This window comes from Chiloscyllium punctatum, chromosome 42, assembly GCF_047496795.1.
Source record: "Chiloscyllium punctatum isolate Juve2018m chromosome 42, sChiPun1.3, whole genome shotgun sequence".
In the NCBI taxonomy this organism is placed as follows: domain Eukaryota; kingdom Metazoa; phylum Chordata; class Chondrichthyes; order Orectolobiformes; family Hemiscylliidae; genus Chiloscyllium; species Chiloscyllium punctatum.
Window position 1 is genome coordinate 25,227,262 of NC_092780.1, and position 20,016 is coordinate 25,247,277.

Genomic DNA, 20,016 nt, shown 5'->3' on the forward strand with positions numbered 1-20,016 from the left:
ATTGCAGCAGCTCAGGATGGAATAGTGGAGATGTGGATGGATGAATATTTCTAAATTCTTTGATTAATTTTGGGATCAGAGTCATTTTGCAGTACTATTTCCCTGGAGTTCAAAGGCCAATTAAAATTCACATCAAGTACCTTATAAACGTCGTTGGACATAGAAAATCCGATGGATAATTAATCCTTTTCTTCCTGTGAGTTTAGTTCTCTTTTCTAAACATGGTCGACAAATAATACAATATACGGTACAAGTATTATTTTGGAACATAAAAGATTTTCAACTGTTATTCTTTTATGAGTGAAATTCTACTTTTTCAGTGATGCTGCCACATAATATCTTTCCTCAACAACTTATTTTGCCAGATCATGTATCATTCAATAGCCTTTTACTACTGAGAAGAATGAGTATAGACATTTGGAAGTCATGTTGCAGCTGTACAGGACATTAGTTAGGCCACTGTTGGAATATTCTGTGCAGTTCTGGTCTTCCAGCTTTAGAAAGGATTTTTTTAGATTACTTACAGTATGGAAACAGGCCCTTTGACCCAACAAGTCCACACTGACCCTCCAAAGAGCAACCTACCCAGACCCATTCCCCTACACCTAATACTACGGGCAATTTAGCATGGCCAATTCACCTAACCTGCACATTTTTGGACTATGGGAGGAAACCGGAGCACCCAGAGGAAACCCACGCAGACTTGGGGAGAATGTGCAAACTCCACACAGACACTTGCCTGAGGTGGGAATTGAACCCGGGTTGCTGGTGCTGTGAGGCAGCAGTGCTAACCACTGTTCCACCGTGAAACTTGAAAAGATGCAGAAAAGATCTACAAGGATGTTGCCAGAGTTAGAGGGTTTGCATTATAAGGAGAGGCTGAATAGACTGGGGCTGTTTTCCCTGGCGTGTTGGAGGCTGAGGGGTGACCTTATAGAAGTTTACAAAATCATGAGGGGCATGGATAGGATAAATAGACAAAGTCTTTTATCTGGAGTGGGGGAGTCCAAAATTAGAGGGTATAGGTTTAAGGCGAAAGGGGAAAGATTTAAAAGGAATCAAAGTGGCAACGTTTTCATGCCAAGGGTGGTACATGTATGGAATGAACTGCCAGAGGAAGTGGTGGAGGCTGGTACAATTGCAGCATTTAAAAGGCATCTGGATTGGAATATGAATGGGAAGGGTTTAGAGGAATAAGGAATATGGGCCAAAAGCTGGTAATGGGGACCTAATTTATTTAGGATACCTTGTCAGAATGGATAAGTTAGAACAACGCATCTGTTTCCATACTGCATATCTCTACGACACAAAGAGCTGACTGTTTTGAAAGGTTAAGTCCCCTAGTAAAAGAGGTGATCTGAAGCATACAGAAAGAATGAATACATGACACTGCTATAACAAACTTACTAAATCAACTGTATATTTAGGTGTTACCACAATGTGTAATGCAAACTCAAGTTTTGAATGTAAAACTTCTTCATGAGAATGAATTGTGACCAACAGAAGGTCTGAAAAAAGTAGTAAAATTTGTGAGAGTTTTATGTAGAATACCAAGAGGGGTTTGATTCATCGAGAGTAAAGGACATTCATTAACGTTTGGTTGATTGCCACATTCTACGTAACAAATTGCTCAAGGGCCACGCTCACAGATTCAGAATTAGACAACACCATGTGTTTATTTTTAACAGCAACATGTGGAACACATACTTGAGCACAAAATACTGACAAAAATCCAAAAGTACCAAATTGTGTTGACCGTTTTTAATTAACATTGGATACCATTTGTTTAACTGATTTTCTACTGTAGATTGCTGACATTTATTTCTAAAAGCTGGCTGTCTCATGGTTGGCTGCAGATCAGTGATTCAATTCTCATCCAATCTGTTTCGATGAATTTTCTTCAGCCATATGTTCAGAAAGTCAACTGGAGATTTGACAAACATAAACTCTAAGCAGCAACAGCCTAAGAAGACTTCTGGATCACTGATTATCCTTTTCAATGTCGGCCACAATCAGATGTGCCTGAGCCAAGTGTATCATCACTTTCAAGTACTGAAGGTTCAAGTTCCTGGCACTTCTTGGTGAAATCAAAATGTTATATTGAATATTAATATATTCAATACTAATTGAGCCATGGTTTAGTAGAGTCATAGAGTCATAGAGATGTACGGCCTGGAAACAGACCCTTCGGTCCATGCTGACCAGATATCCCAACCCAATCTAGTCCCACCTGCCAGCACCCGGCCTGTATCCCTCCAAACCCTTCCTATTCATATACCCATCCAAATGCCTCTTAAATGTTGCAATTGTACCAGCCTCCACCACATCCTCTGGCAGCTCATTCCATACACATACCACCCTCTGTGTGAAAACGTTGCCCCTTAGGTCTCTTTTATATCTTTCCCCTCTCACCCTAAACCTATGCCCTCTAGTTCCGGACTCCCCGACCCCAGGGAAAAGATTTTGCCTATTTACCGTATCCATGCCCCTCATAATTTTGTAAACCTCTATAAGGTTACCCCTCAGCCTCTGACGCTCCAGGGAAAACAGCCCCAGCCTGTTCTGCCTCTCCCCATAGCTCAAATCCTCCAACCCTGGCAACATCCTTGTCGATCTTTTCTGAACCCTTTCAAGTTTCACAACATCTTTCTGATAGGTAGGAGGCACGCAATATTCCAACTGTGGCCTAACCAATGTCCTGTACAGCCGCAACATGACCTCTCAACTCCTGTACTCAATACCCTGACCAATAAAGGAAAGCATACCAAACGCCTTCTTCACTATCCTATCTACCTGCGACTTCACTTTCAAAAAGCTATGAACCTGCACTCCAAGGTCTCTTTGTTCAGCAACACTCCCTAGGACCTTACCATTAAGTGTATAAGTCCTGCTAAGATTTGCTTTCCCAAAATGCAGCACCTCGTATTTATCTGAATTAAACTCCATCTGCCACTTCTCAGCCCATTGGCCCATCTGGTCAAGATCCTGTTGTAATCTGAGGTAACCCTCTTCACTGTCCACTACACCTCCAATTTTGGTGTCATCTGCAAACTTACTAACTGCACCTCTTATGCTCGATTCCAAATCATTTATGTAAATGACAAAAAGTAGAGGGCCCAGCACCGATCCTTGTTGTACTCCACTGAGCACAGGCCTCCAGTCTGAAAAACAACCCTCCACCACCACCCTCTGTCCTCTAACTTTGAGCCAGTTCTGTATCCAAATGCTAGTTCTCCCTGTATTCCGTGAGATCCAACCTTGCTAATCAGTCTCCCATGGGGAACCTTGTCGAACGCCTTATTGAAGTCCATATAGATCACATTTATTGCTCTGCCCTCATCAATCTTCTTTGTTACTTCTTCAAAAACTCAATCAAGTTTGTGAGACATGATTTCCCACGCACAAAGCCATGTTGACTATCCCTAATCAGCCCTTGCCTTTCCAAATGTATGTACATCCTGTCCCTCAGGATTCCCTCCAACAACTTGCCCATCATCAAGGTCAGGCCCACCGGTCTATAGTTCCCTGACTTGTCTTTACCACCCTTCTTAAACATTGGCACCACGTTAGCCAACCTCCAGTCTTCCGGCACCTCAACTGTGACTATCAATGATACAAATATCTCAGCAAGAGGCCCAGCAATCCCTTCTCTAGCTTCCCACAGATTTCGCGTCAGGTCCTGGGGATTTATCCACTTTTAAACATTTCAAGACATCCAGCATTTCCTCCTCTGTATTCTGGACATTTACTTTTTACTTTGATATTGTTTTTTCTTTAGTCATACTTGTTCATTCTTTCTTATTCCTTTAGGCTACATTAGTATATGTGACAAAATCCACCCTGGTGTCAGACCTTGTGGTCATGTTCAATAGAAATATCTCAGAAATCTTGAGTAGATTCATTGTCACCAATCCTTCTTATTGTTATTACTATAAATTGCTCATATCCAATGGGAAAGAATGCCCCACTGGATGCCCCCATTGGAGGGGCTCAATCTTGATAATCAGACTAATTTTCTTAAATAATACATAATAACTAGTTACATCATGTTTGAGTTACATGATACCAACTTCTGACATGTCAGGCTAGACTTCAGAGTACCTACACTACTGTTAGTTACATGAATCATTAGAATAGGATAACTGGAACCAAAAACTCCTCTCAGGAACAATTCATTATATCCTAATGGATGGGGTTTATCTAATGAGTTACTTAACCCATTTAAGCACCAACTTCTTTGTACAATACAGTTGAGCAATCTGGCTATTGCCCCATGCTTTTCTCATACTGTTACTTGCTAATATTGTGTTCAACAAATTTGCACAAAACTATATAAGCTTGCTTCTCCAATTGTCTGCGAGGCAATGAGAATGGCAGAAACCTTTTGTCAATCATGTTTTGTGAATGATATGCATATTTACCTTATCATCAAAAAAGAATGATAACTACATATCTGGGCTAAATCTGATGGATTTTCCAACCAAAATATATGCCACTTCTATGTTATTTCAACACAGTCCGATTTGTGCAAGTGCTTGTCTTTAGTAGACACGTTTTACATTTATTTTGTTAGCATTTTTATTTTCCACAGATTCAATGGAATGATTATTGAGCTACATTTTCCCATTTTTGGGCTGAGTTGTTTTTGGAGTTTCAGCAGTGTCCTGTTAATGCTCACAGTGATGTTTCTTACACTATCTTTTGCTCCTCATCTCATTAATTATACAATTGATCTGTATGGCATCCTTCTCTGCAATCATATGGCAGAAGAGGGGAAATTCCCATTCCTGCTGGGACCTTCTGGCAGACAAGCCACTGGAATAGTATTTACTTCAGGTGCTGCAAGCCAGAAACTACCTCTGACATTGTCGTCTTAGGAAACCGAAACATCTCAAAGAGAAGCTGCCATCCCACTTTTTAGATAGGGACTAGGGTGTCCCACTGGATGGGATGATCAAGAAGAAGGCTATCCTCCACCTGGCAGGCTATGACAGCAAACATAGCATGTAGTAGCCCAGGTCTGTACTGTCTCCAGGGTCAGATGGAATGTGCAGCTCCACAAGGTGAGGTGCTAGAAGACTGGAGGTTGGCTAACGTGGTGCCACTGTTTAAGAAAGGTGGTAAGGACAGGCCAGGGAACTAGAGACCAGTGAGCCTGACCTCGGTAGTGGGCAAGTTGTTGGACGGAATACTGACGGACAGGATGTACATGTATTTGGAAAGGCAAAGACTGATTAGGGATAGTCAACCTGGCTTTGTGCGTGGGAAATCATGTCTCACAAACTTGATTGAGTTTTTTGAAGAAGTAACAAGGAGGACTGATGTTATCTATATGGACTTCAGTAAGGCATTCGACAAGGTCGCCGATGAGACACTGATTAGCAAGGTTAGATCTCATGGAATACAGGGACAACTAGCTATTTGGATAAAGAACTGGCTCAAAGATAGAAGACAGAAAGTGGTGATGTAGGGTTGTTTTTCAGACTGGAGGCCTGTGACCAGTGGAGTGCCACGAGGATCGGTGCTGGGCCCTCTACCTTTTGTCATTTACATAAATGATTTGGATTCAAGCATAAGAAGTACAGTTAGTAAGTTTGCAGATGACACCAAAATTGGAGGTGTAGTGGACAGCGAAAAGGGTTACCTCAGATTACAACAGGATCATGACCAGATGGGCCAATGGGCTGAGAAGTGGAGCAGATGGAGCTTAATTCAGATAAATGCGAGGTGCTGCATTTTGGGAAAGCAAATCTTAGCAGGACTTATACACTTAATGGTAAGGTCCTAGGGAGTGTTGCTGAACAAAGAGACCTTGGAGTGCAGGTTCATAGCTTTTTGAAAGTGAAGTCGCAGGTAGATAGGACAGTGAAGAAGGTGTTTAGTATGCTTTCCTTTATTAGTCAGAATATTGAGTACAGGAGTTGAGAGATCATGTTGTGCCTGTACAGGACATTGGTTAGGCCACTGTTGGAATATTGCGTGCAATTCTGGTCTCCTTCCTATCAGAAAGATGTTGTGAAACTTGAAAGGGTTCAGAAATGTTTGACAAGGATGTTGCCAGGATTGGAGGATTTGAGCTATGGGGAGAGGCAGAACAGGCTGGGGCTGTTTTTCCTGGAGCACCGGAGGCTGAGAGGTGACCTTATAGAGGTTTACAAAATTATGAGGGGCATGGATAGGATAAATAGGCAAAGTCTTTTCCCTGGGGTCGGGGAATCCAGAACTAGAGGGCATAGATTTAGGGTAAGAGGGGAAAGATGTAAAAGAGACCTATATGGCAACGTTTTCACACAGAGGGTGGTATGTGTATGGAATGAGCTGCCAAAGGAAGTGGTGGAAGCTGGTACAATTGCAACATTTAAGAGGCATTTGGATGGGTATATGAATAGGAAGGGTTTGGAGGGATATGGGCCGGGTGCTGGCAGGTGGGACTAGATTGGGTTGGGATATCTGGTCAGCATGGATGGGTTGGACTGAAGGATCTGTTTCCATGCTGTACATCTCTGTGACTGTATGACTCTAAGGTAAGTACCACCACCTTCTCTCTTTTACCTCACACACTGTCTACCTCTGTCAATTCACAGAAACATCGCAAATGCTTCTGGATTACCAGCATGCAGCATCTGCATTCCATGATTCTCACTCATCTCCACAACCATTGACCCTTCCTGCCCTCTTTTTAAAAATCTAATTGCAAAGTGAGTGAGTGCTCAGAAATGAAGCTAATAACTTTAAGTTGCATCCTGGCTCAATGTAGGACATAGCTGTGTCCCTGTGTTAAAGTAACCTAGTAGGAGCTCTGATTCAAGTACTAAAAGGTGAAGATGCATTTGGAGTTTGTCTGAGATCAGCCATGAGAATGTGAGACTAATGGCTTGCTGATGCTAACGTCAGTGGATGAAGAATGAGAAAGGAACATTGTGCATGGACCATTCAAGGACATATATTGGTGAAGGGACATTAAAACGCAGACCTGTAGAAACAAGTAGCACCCACCAGGTAACCAAGTCAGCCCTTGTCACCATCTAGTTTCTTGGGAGAGGAGGTGAGAATTGCAAGTTGCTGAGAAATAAGATATGTTCAGCCAATAATGACAAAGATTGCCATTATTAATGGAGATAACTCCACAGAGGCCGGTATCCCATCACCAAGTCACCCTTTACTTACACATGAATGGTCCTTGACTACAATACTGTCTCATACAAAGCCATGTTCCAGAGTATCAGTATCATTATTTTTATGTCAGCCAGGGCTCCCTGATTGGACCAGATTAACACTCCAAATCAGGGAGCTCATATTCTACATGGTCTAGCTGGCTGGCGTAGTTACAATCATGATATTAGTGAGATTCAGAAATTGCTGTTTAAACTTTAAGAGGAAAATTGGAACTCTTTTTCTCAATGTCATGATTCAGAGTTTTCCAATCTTGCCATGTTTTGCCACATTTCTTGCCACTCCCCATTCCTCATCCAAGTATTGGGAACATTTCACCCAATCATTCTTCATACAAAAATCTTGAGGAACTGGAGGAAGGTACAACCAAGTCTGTGAAATCAGAACTTTAAAAAAAAATTGTGACGATGGAAAGTAAAAAGCTTAATAAGTGAAATGTGTGAAACTAGGCCTGCTAAAGTCAAATACTAGCAAAAGTCAGACTGCTAAATTATAACAGTACAGTAACACATTGCAGTGAGATAACTATCGAACCTAGAGTGCCTATTCAATTAATGACCTTTTTACTAGTGAGAAATAGCTTCTTTGTATTTACAAAAAAAGAAAAAAACAACAACTTCTTGAATAACTAGAAATTTCTCCATTCCATTTTTTGAATCCATCAATTTTCTCTATCGCTTGTACTGGCTGTTAGTCTCATACAATGATGACCTTGCTAATGAGATTGTCTGAATTGTCAGTTTACATTTGTTTTCTTTATGTTGATTGAAGCCACATTGTTCAATTGTCTGAAACAAAAATATTGTGGATCCTGTTTATTGAAAAAAATTGGCCAAGTTTCAATTTCGGGGAGTTTCTTGGAGAGTTTCACTCCCTGACTTTGAACGAGTTATTTCTCACGACTGCCCGCTGCTCACCTCATTATGCGTGTACGACATCTCTGACACCGCACTTTCTTGAAATTACCAATGACGGAAACAGTTACCAGAGCTGGGACCTCCTGGGATTCCCACTGTGATGCCATATTTAAATCTCAACTCTAAGCCAGCTCAATCACCGTCAGCCAGAATTAGTCCTTCACAGTACAAACACTGGTAAGGGAAATAAAAATGAAGAGCTTTGGAGGGTCCACGAATTGTACAGATGACACTTCATTGGAATTAGAAGCCCATCTTTGTAAACATATTTTTACTTTACATCATCACCTGTCTAACTGACTGACATAGTAACTGCAACAACAAAAATCAAACAACATACTTAGTGGCATACCACATAACAACCCTGTCCAAAACCTTTGCCCCCAGTGTAGCATCACATGTTGGAAATTTTTCAAACAGTTAGAACAGAACATAACAGCACAGTACTTGCCTTTTGGCCCTCGATGTTTTGCCGACCTGTGAAATTTATCTGATGCCCATCTAACCTACGCCATTCCGTTATTATTCATATGTCCAATGCCCATTTAATTGGCCTTAATGTCGGTGAGTCTACTACTGTTTCAGGCAGGCAGTTCTACGCCCCTACTATTCTGAGAAAAGAAACTACCCCTATATCTGCCCTAAATCTATCACCCCTCAATTTAAAGCTATGTCCCCTCATGATAGCCTTCATCATCTGAGGAAAAAGGTTCTCACTGTCCACCCTATCTAACCCTCTGATCATCTTATAAGTCTCGATTAAGTCAACCTTCTTCTCTCCAGTGAAAACAGCCTTAGCCTTTCCTCATAAGGCCTTCCTTCCATATCTGACAATATCCTAGTAAATCTCCTCTGAACCCTTTCCAAAGCTTCCACATCCTTCCTATAATGCGGTGACCAGAACTGCATGCAATACTCCAGGTGGGGCTTTATCAGTGTCTTGTACAGCTGAAGCATGATGTTGTGCCTCTGAAACTCCATCCCCCATCAATAAACACCAACACATCATATGCCTTCTTAACAACCCTATCAACTTGAGTTAAACATATTACTTTTTTAATGAACAGAAGAGAAAGAGAAGGGGAAAAAATAAAGCGATAAAACCCACAACTGGTTCTGGAAATAAGCAGTGTCTGTTTTCCTTTTGAGCAGCAGTAGATTTACAGTCAATGAGTGATCACTTCATCCACTTCAGATCTATTGGAATTGGATATCAATTAAGTCCTGACTGCTTTGTTGTGCCACATACTGTACTACTCTATCATGGTGGAAGTGATATATGTCCTTTTTAATGCCCTGATTTTCCTTGTCAGAACACTGCTGCCTCTCTGTCAGTTCATCAGCATCCATCATATCTGTCCTTTGCTCCATTTGTGCAGAACACAGTATGTAAAGATTATATGGTACACTCACCCTGGACTTCCAAATGTTCCTGCATACATCTTTCATTTCAGTCTTTGTTACTTAATATTATCCCTGAGCCCTTGGCCACTAGTGCTGCACCAGCCCCCCGGTTGGTGGTGACTGATGGCCACCTCAGCCCCCGCCATGGCCCCGTCTGTCACAGTAACTCTCCAATGTCCTCTGATGCATCATTGTCTCCATGTGTATGTTGCCCTCTGCCACAATCTTTGTCCCCCTGCAACTCAGCATGCTGCCTTCAGTCCCCACAACTAACTTCCCGACTGCAATAATGGCCCCTGAACAACTTGGAAAGGTAGGCCTGACTGATGTGTAACTGTACCCCTGATTTATCTCTATTCAGCTAATAAAAGCAAATTACTGCGGATGATGGAATCTGAAACCAAAAGAAAAAATGCTGGAAAATCTCAGCAGGTCTGGGAGCATCTGTAAGGAGAGAAAAGAGCTGACGTTTCGAGTCAAAGCTTTGACAAAGGGTCAGTTAGACTCAAAACATCAGCTCTTTTCTCTCTTACAGATGCTGCCAGACCTGCTGAGATTTTCCAGCATTTTCTCTTTTGTTATCTCTATACAGCTCCCTGACTGACGACTACTAATCTTGGGTCTTGCTGCACCAGACCTGCAGGACTGACCATGATCTAACCCCTGGAAGGTATTGATATGAGATCCCTGACCCTGACTGCCAGTGTCCAAGCCCTGAGGTCAGACACTGTCATTAGCTAACTGTTGTGGGACCACCCTGACTGACAACACCCCTTTATTTAACTGAAAATTACTTCAGTAATTTTCGGGTTTGAGACATGGTCATTTGTTGAGGAACATGTAGTGTGTTTGCCATGTCAACTGCCAGCACATGCTGAAGGTGTGAGATTGATGTAGCAAGGTGCCATACAGCACCTTTGCCAGTATCTTTATTGGTCACTGCTGACAAAAAGGACTGGCTGCCTGGCCTTTTGTCTGCACTAACTGGCAAATTATAAGTACTGTGAGACTTCAAATTCCGAATGAGGTAGCTACATGCAAAATGCAAGGTAAGGCAAGGCAGAGATGCTGTAAGCATGCAAGTAGATACTCAGATTCAGAGATGTGTAATGCTGATGTGGGGAGACATTGCATGTCTGATGACAACCTCTGTAGACACAGGATGCAAGCATGTCCTGAAACGTTGTGGGCTATTGGCTAAGCTGGAGGCCTGAAGAATGAAGTCGTGAGCTGGAGGACCACCAGGTATCTGCTCTGACTTTCACATCAGGAATTGTCAACATCTGGCTTCTCTCCACTGTACTGGACAGTAGGAAACTGCACATACCTGAGGCAAGAATGGGTAATGAATAAATGTCAATACATGCAAATGTATTGTCGCGATTCCCAACTCCTTGTTCAAACTTTGGGTGCAAAACCAAATTTTATTTCTCGATGTCAATAATCTCATTTTTCTGACCTCACCATACTTTTTCAAATGATTTGCTCCTGCTTATCTCATTCAGATGCTAAGAATATTCCACCCATGCTTCTTGATTTGGCTTCTGGGCCATTATTCACGCGACTCCTGGTTAGGGGTTTTGCACTTAATACTAAAGATTAATTGCATCTGATCAGGGATATATTTCGATTCACAAACATAACTACTGCATAACAATGAACATTCCTCCCTAAAGAACGATCCTGTTAATTGAATTCTATTATTTGAGAAGGAACACAACAATTCTTAATAAAATTACTCATTTTTCTTTTGTTTAAAAATCTTCAGATTATTAAGTATACTTTCTTAAATTTGATTAAAAAAACTAATGGGAATTCAGTCTACAGCATGTTGCTAAAAAAAACTTTGAATTTCTTTTTTTTGCCTTTTTGTCCTGAATGATTTACCTAGTAATTAAAAAAAAACAAAGAGATCCATGGTAGGGCTATGCACATTCCAATAAACCACATTTTAGAAGAATCAAGAAAATTGAATATGCACTTAAAATATTAAGATGTAAACATTTCAGGTAAAGATAAACAAAGACATATTTTAATTTTATTAGTGAAATGTTTGTGATTTTCACCAAATATACAAACCTCTTTGACATTGGTTAGACCACTTTTGGAATATTGTGTACATTCGGGTCTTCTTCCTATTGGAAGGATGTTGTGAAACTTGAAAGGGTTCAGAAAAGATTTACAAGGATGTTGCCTGGGTTGAAGGATTTTAGCTATAGCTAACCAATGTCATGCAACATGACCTCCCAACTCCTATACTCTGACCAATAAAGGAAAGCATACTAATCGCCTTCTTCATTATCCTATCGACCTGCAACTCTACTTTCAAGTGCTATGAACCTGCACTCTAAGGTCTCTTTGTTCAGTCACAGTCCCTCGGACCTTACCATTGTGTTAGGCTTTTGGTTATAACCTGTTTGGTCATTCTATAGTTTCATAGAATCATGCACACTTTTAAAATGAATATGGATCAATCCACATCATAGAATGTGTTTGAGAATCAAAGATACATTTGCAATCTAGCACTTGATCGCATGAGAGCTGTGGTTGGTTCCTGTGAGCTTAATCAGAGATTTTAAAAATATGAATCCTTTGCAATGCCATTTGTAATAATGAATCAAAATTATGCTAATAAAAATTTGCTTCATCTCAGTTTTTTATATATGTTTTATTTCTGACATCCATTGTTTGCTTTCTTAAAGGGAAGATAGTTTACTGACTAACAATTAGAGTTTCCTTTCTAATGATTGCTTTAGAATGTTCTGTGGCATGATTGATTGATTTATCAATGTGCTATTTTGTAGAGGAGAAGAAAGCTGGATTTCTTGAATCTATAGTGCTATGAATATCTGATCTCTGCAGTGTAATGGAGGACAGGCAGTGGGAGGGAACATGAGAGTGAGTCAACCTGGCAACACAGAATATTCTTGAAATGAGTACAGAGCAGCAGAAGCAGAAACTAGGACACTGTAGCATGCTTTGTCTTGTTTCATGGAAGGAGGAAGTGTCAATAAGATTGGAAGAAGTAAAGACCATTTCAAAACTGACAAACAGAAAATAAGTCCGACTTTTGCCAGGTGCGTTGGAATCAGATTCTTACACTTCTTCATCACTCTATTGCTGATTTCAACTTGCCCTCTCCAGATTCCAATTTATTTGGATTGAATAACACTACTTGTTCCAATTACCTATTTTAGATGTAAGCAAATCAACTCAATCTTACTGTTGTTTATGGATTTTACATACATTAGTATTTACTCTAATAGTTATTTTACTAGATTAGAATATGGAAAATAAAACAAAACAAATACTTATAACCATAAGTAAAATGATATATTCTTATGTACAAAATAAATTTCTGGTGTGAAGTAGCAGCTAAAGAGTAATCCCAAATTCACTTTACTAATTGAATTATTAACACTGAAAGATTTCAAAAGGAAATCCAAATGTTAATTCACTCTAATGCCTAATCTTCACCTTCATGTGAATCTAGTTTTAGTTCACTTGCATTTCATCCCAAAGCTTTTTACCTTCCTTGTGTCTGGCATGAATTGCATGATTGGAGTCAAAAAGAAAAAGAAAACAATTTATACTTAATTTTAAAAAATGTATCACATGCTATATATCAAAATATTCTGGAATTTTTCACCATGTCCTTCTTGTTAACCTTATGTAACAAGTAATATCAAATAAGCATATCTTAGTATATATTGCATATTTACATGCTAACGTCCATATCTAATATACTTTGACAGCTCTCATGTGTTCCCTTTCCCCTTTTGTACTGTCAAAACCAGATCAGGTTTCCTCCCATTCAGTGATTCAGCACCACCCTCCTCCTACCCTATCGACCAAAGAACAAATAGGATTTTTAACTTTTGTAAAACATTTTTTCAGCTTCCTCAAGTTGCAATGCTTGGTTTCTGTCCAAACAATCAACTCTTCATACAACTATGTTTGTACTTATGCATCAATACAAGATGCTTAACAAACTGTTGGGAAGTGAGAGGGATTAATTTACAGATATGATGGTTTATTTTACCACCTCTCTCATTATATTTGAAAAAGACTATGCCATAAATCAGGTAACTTACCATCACCTCCTATTCCCCTGAATTTATTTTACAGTTCATGTTGACTCCAGTGTAATTTGTGGAATGACTAGATTTTATAATAATTTGAGATAGCACATTAGCCATATACAAAATACAAGAGTTTATGAATAACCCTTTTTGATGGATATCTCAAATTTTACTTTGACCTTTCTTACTGGTAAGAATCAATAGCTAATATTGAACAAACCTTGACATATATAATGAACTTCAATTTAACAATAGCATATATGGAATACAGTACATGGACAAATATAAACAATAGAGAAAAGTAAAATACAAACACAACAACATCGGATAACTTAACGTCCCTGGTTCAATTGTACAGCTAGAGCCTCAATAAGAGTAGTGATTAAAAACAGGTTTAATGTTCAAATACTTGCTTAAGTTGCAAAATATTGAGATTATTTCAAAAGCAAAATGTCATGCCTTTTCTTTTTATTTCAAAGTCAAAATGATTTGGAGTCTTCCAGAGATTAATACTGCTCTCTATTTACAATTAGTTTCCCAGCGGACACTTGGACCCAGAAGAAAGCCAACAGCCTGAGGCAAGATTGTTACCTGAGACACTCAAACTTATTCAAAAGACTATACCTGATGGTTACTCAACAACAGGAGGTCGGTGATGGATCAATAATGATTTCTGTTCGAGCAATCAATTCTTCAGATTCAAGAGAAGATTATTCCAGTCAGTAAATAGTGAAGTGCATAAGTTTGAAATGCAGCCAATTAAGCTCTCCTTCATTATACAAAAAGTGCACTGAAGCTGACATAAGACTACAGTTAAATGAACTCTCATTGTATTTTACACATGCAAAGTAGAATGAAGAATGTGCCTATTCAAACTGTACGGGATGTTAATTCCGATTTCCTGATTTGCAACCACACTTAGTTTGGTAGAATGAACATAAAAAAATGATCCCACAGATATGTTTGCAACCACAAGCATTGCACATTGTTAGAAAGCCTACATTTAAAAATCACAATTATATTGCTTTGTGGGAACCGAGAACTGTAGTTTTAATTCAATCCATGGAATAAACTTTTTAGAGTTTCAATATGCATGTGCTTCTAATTTTATCAACATTCTACAAACATCTGAGCTCACAATGGTGCTTTGTAACTCTAGAGTAAATCCAGACTGGAGTAAATGCTACTGGAGTCTACAGGCTCAGCCCCAGAAAAAACATACTGTTCCTATAATTGTGGCCGGCTTTAGAGGGAATTTGGAATTGTATAAATGGGGGAGCTGGAGTGATTCTGAAACAAACTTGAATAATAGACGCCTCATGCAGGCATAAAGGGTGCCAATGTAGTAACACTACTGCACGATTGATTCTAGTGCTTATGTGGAATTCACCTCTGAGCTTATTATCACTACAGTTATCTGCAGCATAAAACTGTTTGGCCCTAGAACATGGGGTAAATGGGAGAGTTGATCTAAACTTTAAACCAAAAATAAAAATTACGGAACAATTACTCACAATTTCTTTACTGCGTTCAAAGGTTTTATTTGCACAAATTCTAGGATATTACTTGAAGTTAAATACAGGATGGCAACTGATTGGTTACCAAAAATTACTGCCCATGATGTGAATGAGCACACATTGCACAAGGATGATCTTGACTTTATATGTGGTGCCTTCACAATCACATAGCCTCAGTGTTCTTAGCAAATCATGAAGAAGAATATTCACTATGATGGGGTATAGAAAGTTACTGGCACATTGGGAACTATTCAAGAATGAGACAGATATTTCAAGAGAGAAAACTATGTCACTTTGAGTAGTGGGGTGTTTAAATGACTGCATTATGCCATTTCAGGGGATATGAGTTCAGATCTAACCACAGATATCTGTCAAATTGAGTTCAATAATTTTGTGAAATGGAATCAAGAAAAAGTGGCTGTGAATGTGCTGAACTGTTATCAGTGCTCAATTGATACATTCATCAGCTTCAATGCCACTTTCACCATTATCCTAACTCTTATCTTGTCTGATTTACAAATGACTCCAAATTTACACTATATAACTTTACTCTATTATAATTGAATAGCCTGCTAAACCATAAAAAACAAAGACCTAGCAAGTCTGCAACCATTTTTGAAGACAATGACAGTTTGATGATTATTGTAGCCTTAATGCTCATGTTCCAAGGAAACAAATTGAGGGTCAATAAACAAAATTTAATCTACAAACAAAAAAACCCCTCCTAAATAAAATAAGTAGATTTTGTAATTGCAGCATTGTGATATTTTTGTAGTACTTGGAAAAAAATGTTACATCTAATTGATTTCCACAACTGGTTGGTAGGTTTTGCTAACATTATTTTTATACTGCTCAAATTCCTAACATGACAAATGCAAACAGGTGTGAAGTTCAATGAGGCCTATCTCGATGCCAGGAGCATCTCACTTCATCTTTTCTGTGTCTATTTCTTGCAAGGCAGCTGTGACTTGCCAGTTAAGGGGGGTATTTCATGTTAATCACTTTATGAAGAGCTCAACCTGCAACATTAATATTCAGCTTCCTATCTGTGCAAATGTACCGAACAAGCTAAATGTAGAGAATGCATGACATTGAAGTCAGAACAGGTACTTGTTGACCTCAGCTCACTGCTACTTCCAAAGGACTTCAATGTTGAACTGTGGGCATGAAAATCTCAGGGTTCATTCTATGGGCACCAGCCACACATATCCCATGTCTGCAAATGTTGGCATCCAGCATGTGCCAGCTTCTAAGAACTCTCATAGCACATTTCAAGTCCACTTATAGTACATTTTTGCATTTCAGTGGTGCACCTGGGCTGCAAAGCAACTATCATTGCAATGCAACAGCAAGCACACTGTGCACTCAAGACATGCACTCAGACCAGGCTGCTCCTCTTGCCTTAGCATCTCTTAGTCTAAAACTACATGGAAGCTAAAAACATCCCTGCCTTGACTTGTGTTTAAGCATGTTTGCCCCTCAGCCAGAGATATCATCCTCATATTTCTTCTGTCTTGCTTTGTCATCTGAGGAGACACAAAAGCAGAAAGCTTGTTGACAGGCCTCAGTCAATTCAAAGGAGCTAGCCTTTGTTCATGGGGTCCCAGCACAGTATGTCTAGGGCAGCTTTCAATATCAGTCCAGGTCTTGGTTTTGATCAGTCTGCCACTAGGGACTGTCAGTGTCAAAATGTTCTCCACATGAAGAATCGAGCCCACCTCTCTATCTCAACTCACTCTGTCCTACTGTGGGCTGCTTTCCTCCTGCAATGAAGAGGCAAATACTAAAGCAATGAAAGTGGGGTGTCTAGCTGTTACTTCTTGTGTAGGTACAGAGGTATCCCAAATGGAAGAATAGGCAATACAGAGGACCTGCAGGCTTAGTGCTGTCAGGGTTGATAAGGGCAAAGGGGTGAGGGAGTGCAGATAATAGTGACAGTTGTAAAGCTTGAGCCTAGGTTGGAGATGGGTGCAGTAATAAAGATAGAGTGAGCATGACATTTTGACGAGAATATGATGACACGCTGGTGGGGTGAAGAGGTTCATTGACTTTCTTTCTACATTGTGCATTGCTTTAGATAGCTGGCACTGTGTTGAATCAAATGGCAACCTCGAACAGGTTGGCTTTGGGTTGCTGTCATGGCCTTCAATGTTGGTCCTAGAGGAAGAGGAGGTCTGTATCTCCACTACCCATCCATCCAGCAGGACATCCAGGTCCCTGCCCCCAAAGCAAGGTGCCAACTTTTCCCTGTGTACCATGTCAAGGGCAAATGTCAGGAACTGTGCAGAGTAGCTCTGGACTGAAAGTTACATTTTTTTTTAGATTAGATTACTTACTTACAGTGTGGAAACAGGCCCTTCGGCCCAACAAGGCCACACCGCACCGCCGAAGCACAACCCACCCATACCCCTACATCTACCCCTTACCTAACACTACGGGCAATTTAGCATGGCCAATTCACCTGACCTGCACATCTTTGGACTGTGGGAGGAAACCGGAGCACCCGGAGGAAACCCACGCAGACACGGGGAGAATGTGCAAACTCTGCAAAGTGTTGACTGGGTGCACAATGCGCTTTAAAAAACGCTAAGGGCACAAGGGATGTTTGTCAGTTAGAGGATATCCAGTGAGTTGTTCCCATGAATGGCATATGGATAAGACTCTGCTGGAATTGGACATGAGGGACACAATTGAGGCAGGGCAGGTAGTTTGAGGCAAGTTTGGCAAGGTGGGATGAGAATTCCCACTAAGTCACACAGCGAGAAACCTTTCAAAAAACGTAACACATTTTGCACTTAGTCAAAAAAAATTAAGATTCAGTCTAGAGTTGTATCCAAAGTGGGTAAACCATAGTAACTTCTTTTTAAAAAATTCTGGATGCAAGAGTAACTCAATACTTGTCGACATTAAATATTAAATAAACAATTTAATGTATATTTTCATCAATTTATACTCATACCTCATGAAAAGCAGTCATATATCATTGTAATAAATACACTGTAATGGCAATACTCAGATTTTGAATACATTCCCTCTTTTCAGCACTGCTTAAGTAGCCTCAAGTTTTCTGGCTGTACAGATCAATACATTTCAAAAAAAAACATAGCCTGTCAGGTTTTACTTGCCTGCAGATAAAATTACAGAAGCTATATAACACGTTCCTTGTTTCTCCGTTGCTAGACACAGCATGTAAATACTGTAGAGGAAGGTGTAATGTTTTTTCTGGCAAACCACTTTGGCCCCTGTGACAACATTGGTTATTCCTCACTTCCATCCACTTTATTTTAAATGTCATTCTGAAGAAAACTGCAAAGCTTTGATTTAGATTAATACTTGTGGTTCATGCAGTTTGCCAAAATAATTCCCCTCACTTACATATGCTTACCATTGAGAACACATTTTTGTTTTACTGTCGAGTTTGGCCTCAGTTTGAATGCTCACTTATCAAGACAATGAAAATAAAAATGTGTTATATTTCGTGAAAGTTGAGATGGGGAGCTTTGTTATGCTTTTGAAAGGAGGAGCTAGAAGTTATGCTGAAAATGCATAAACAATGCTTGATTCACTGTTTCAGTGCTGTTTTCCCCAGGACACATACATCCAAACAGACAGATATACAATAGAAACATGCCTATACAAATATATATATGCTTCAGAGTTTCTTCCAGAATTTTCGTGAGATTTGAGTTTGGTACCAACTTGAAAAATATTTGGTCATTGATTTGATTTTCCACCTAATTTTATTGACAATGAGAGGCCAGAAGCTAAAAGGTTTAAAATTGATAAATTTAGAATTAGTGGGCACATGATAACAGGCTTTAGAGTTAAAAGCCTGTAGATGATAGGAATCAAGAATATTGAGGCATTCTACAGTTTAAAATCGTTTCACCTAACTACTTAAAGTCATTTAATATTTAGCACAGAAACCCAGCAAAAGTGCAGCAAAACATACTCAGTGTAACATGTTTCCCTCTATTACCCCAAAAACTATACCTCAGAATTACTTGATTTGTTCTGCACTTTGTGTCATCCCAAGATGGTGAGAAGTGCTGTTTAAGTGTATGTTCTTGCTTTCTTTCTAAGTATAATATGCAGTATAAGAACATCAGACCACTCATTCGTGTCAGCTTGGGTATAGGTTTGGTTTGGAGTAACTAACATCAGCATTCCATCATTTATTCCCAAAACGCTCCAAGGGAAACTGATTCTATGATGCATTACTTTGCCAATACTTGGAGCGTCAACTGTGAAGGCCATTGGATGAGAAACCCCCAGTTTCATAGATCACGAGTGCGGCACGGTGGCACAGTGGTTAGCACTACTGCCTCACAACGTTCTCCCCATGTCTGCGTGGGTGTGCTCCAGTTTCCTCCCACAGTCCAAAGATGTGCAGGTTAGGTGAATTGGCCAGGCTATAAATTGCCCGTAGTGTTCAGGGCAAGGGTAAATGTAGGGGTATGAGTGGGCTGTGCTTCGGTGGAGCGGTGTGGACTTGTTGGGCTGAAGGGCCTGTTTCCACACTGTAAGTAATCTAATCATTGTTCTTTATTAGCAACAGTCTGTGCATTCAATGTTAAAAACCAAATATAACAATAAGCAAAGGAAATAGATACATAATGCATGTTATATTTTCCAATGTAACAGTGAAATAACTGCACAGAGGCTGGGTTCCACTACCAAGTCACCCTCTATTTACTAGTGCACTGTACACATGGTTTGAACCAGCCAGTTCTCAAAACTGAGGAGGTTCTAATCTCTTGTTTATATCTTTTTTTGTAACTGAGGTTGATTCAAATTTCCTGATTATGTTGGTCAGCCAGGGCTTTCCTGTTTGGTTCAGGTTAACAGCCCCAATCAATAACCTCATAGTCAATGAGGTCTAGCTGGTCTCAGTCACTACAAACAGGGAACTAGACAATAGAT

General features: G+C 39.9%; 1 long non-coding RNA gene across 1 annotated transcript in view; it reads left to right on the forward strand.

The window, feature by feature from the left end:
* LOC140465841 (uncharacterized) overlaps positions 1–14,664 on the forward strand; it is a 66,007-nt gene extending 51,343 nt beyond the window's left edge. The window contains exon 5 of the long non-coding RNA XR_011955164.1: positions 14,110–14,664. This is a non-coding gene — a long non-coding RNA (uncharacterized lncRNA). The remainder of the gene's footprint in view (positions 1–14,109) is intronic.
* Positions 14,665–20,016: the final 5,352 nt, after the last annotated feature.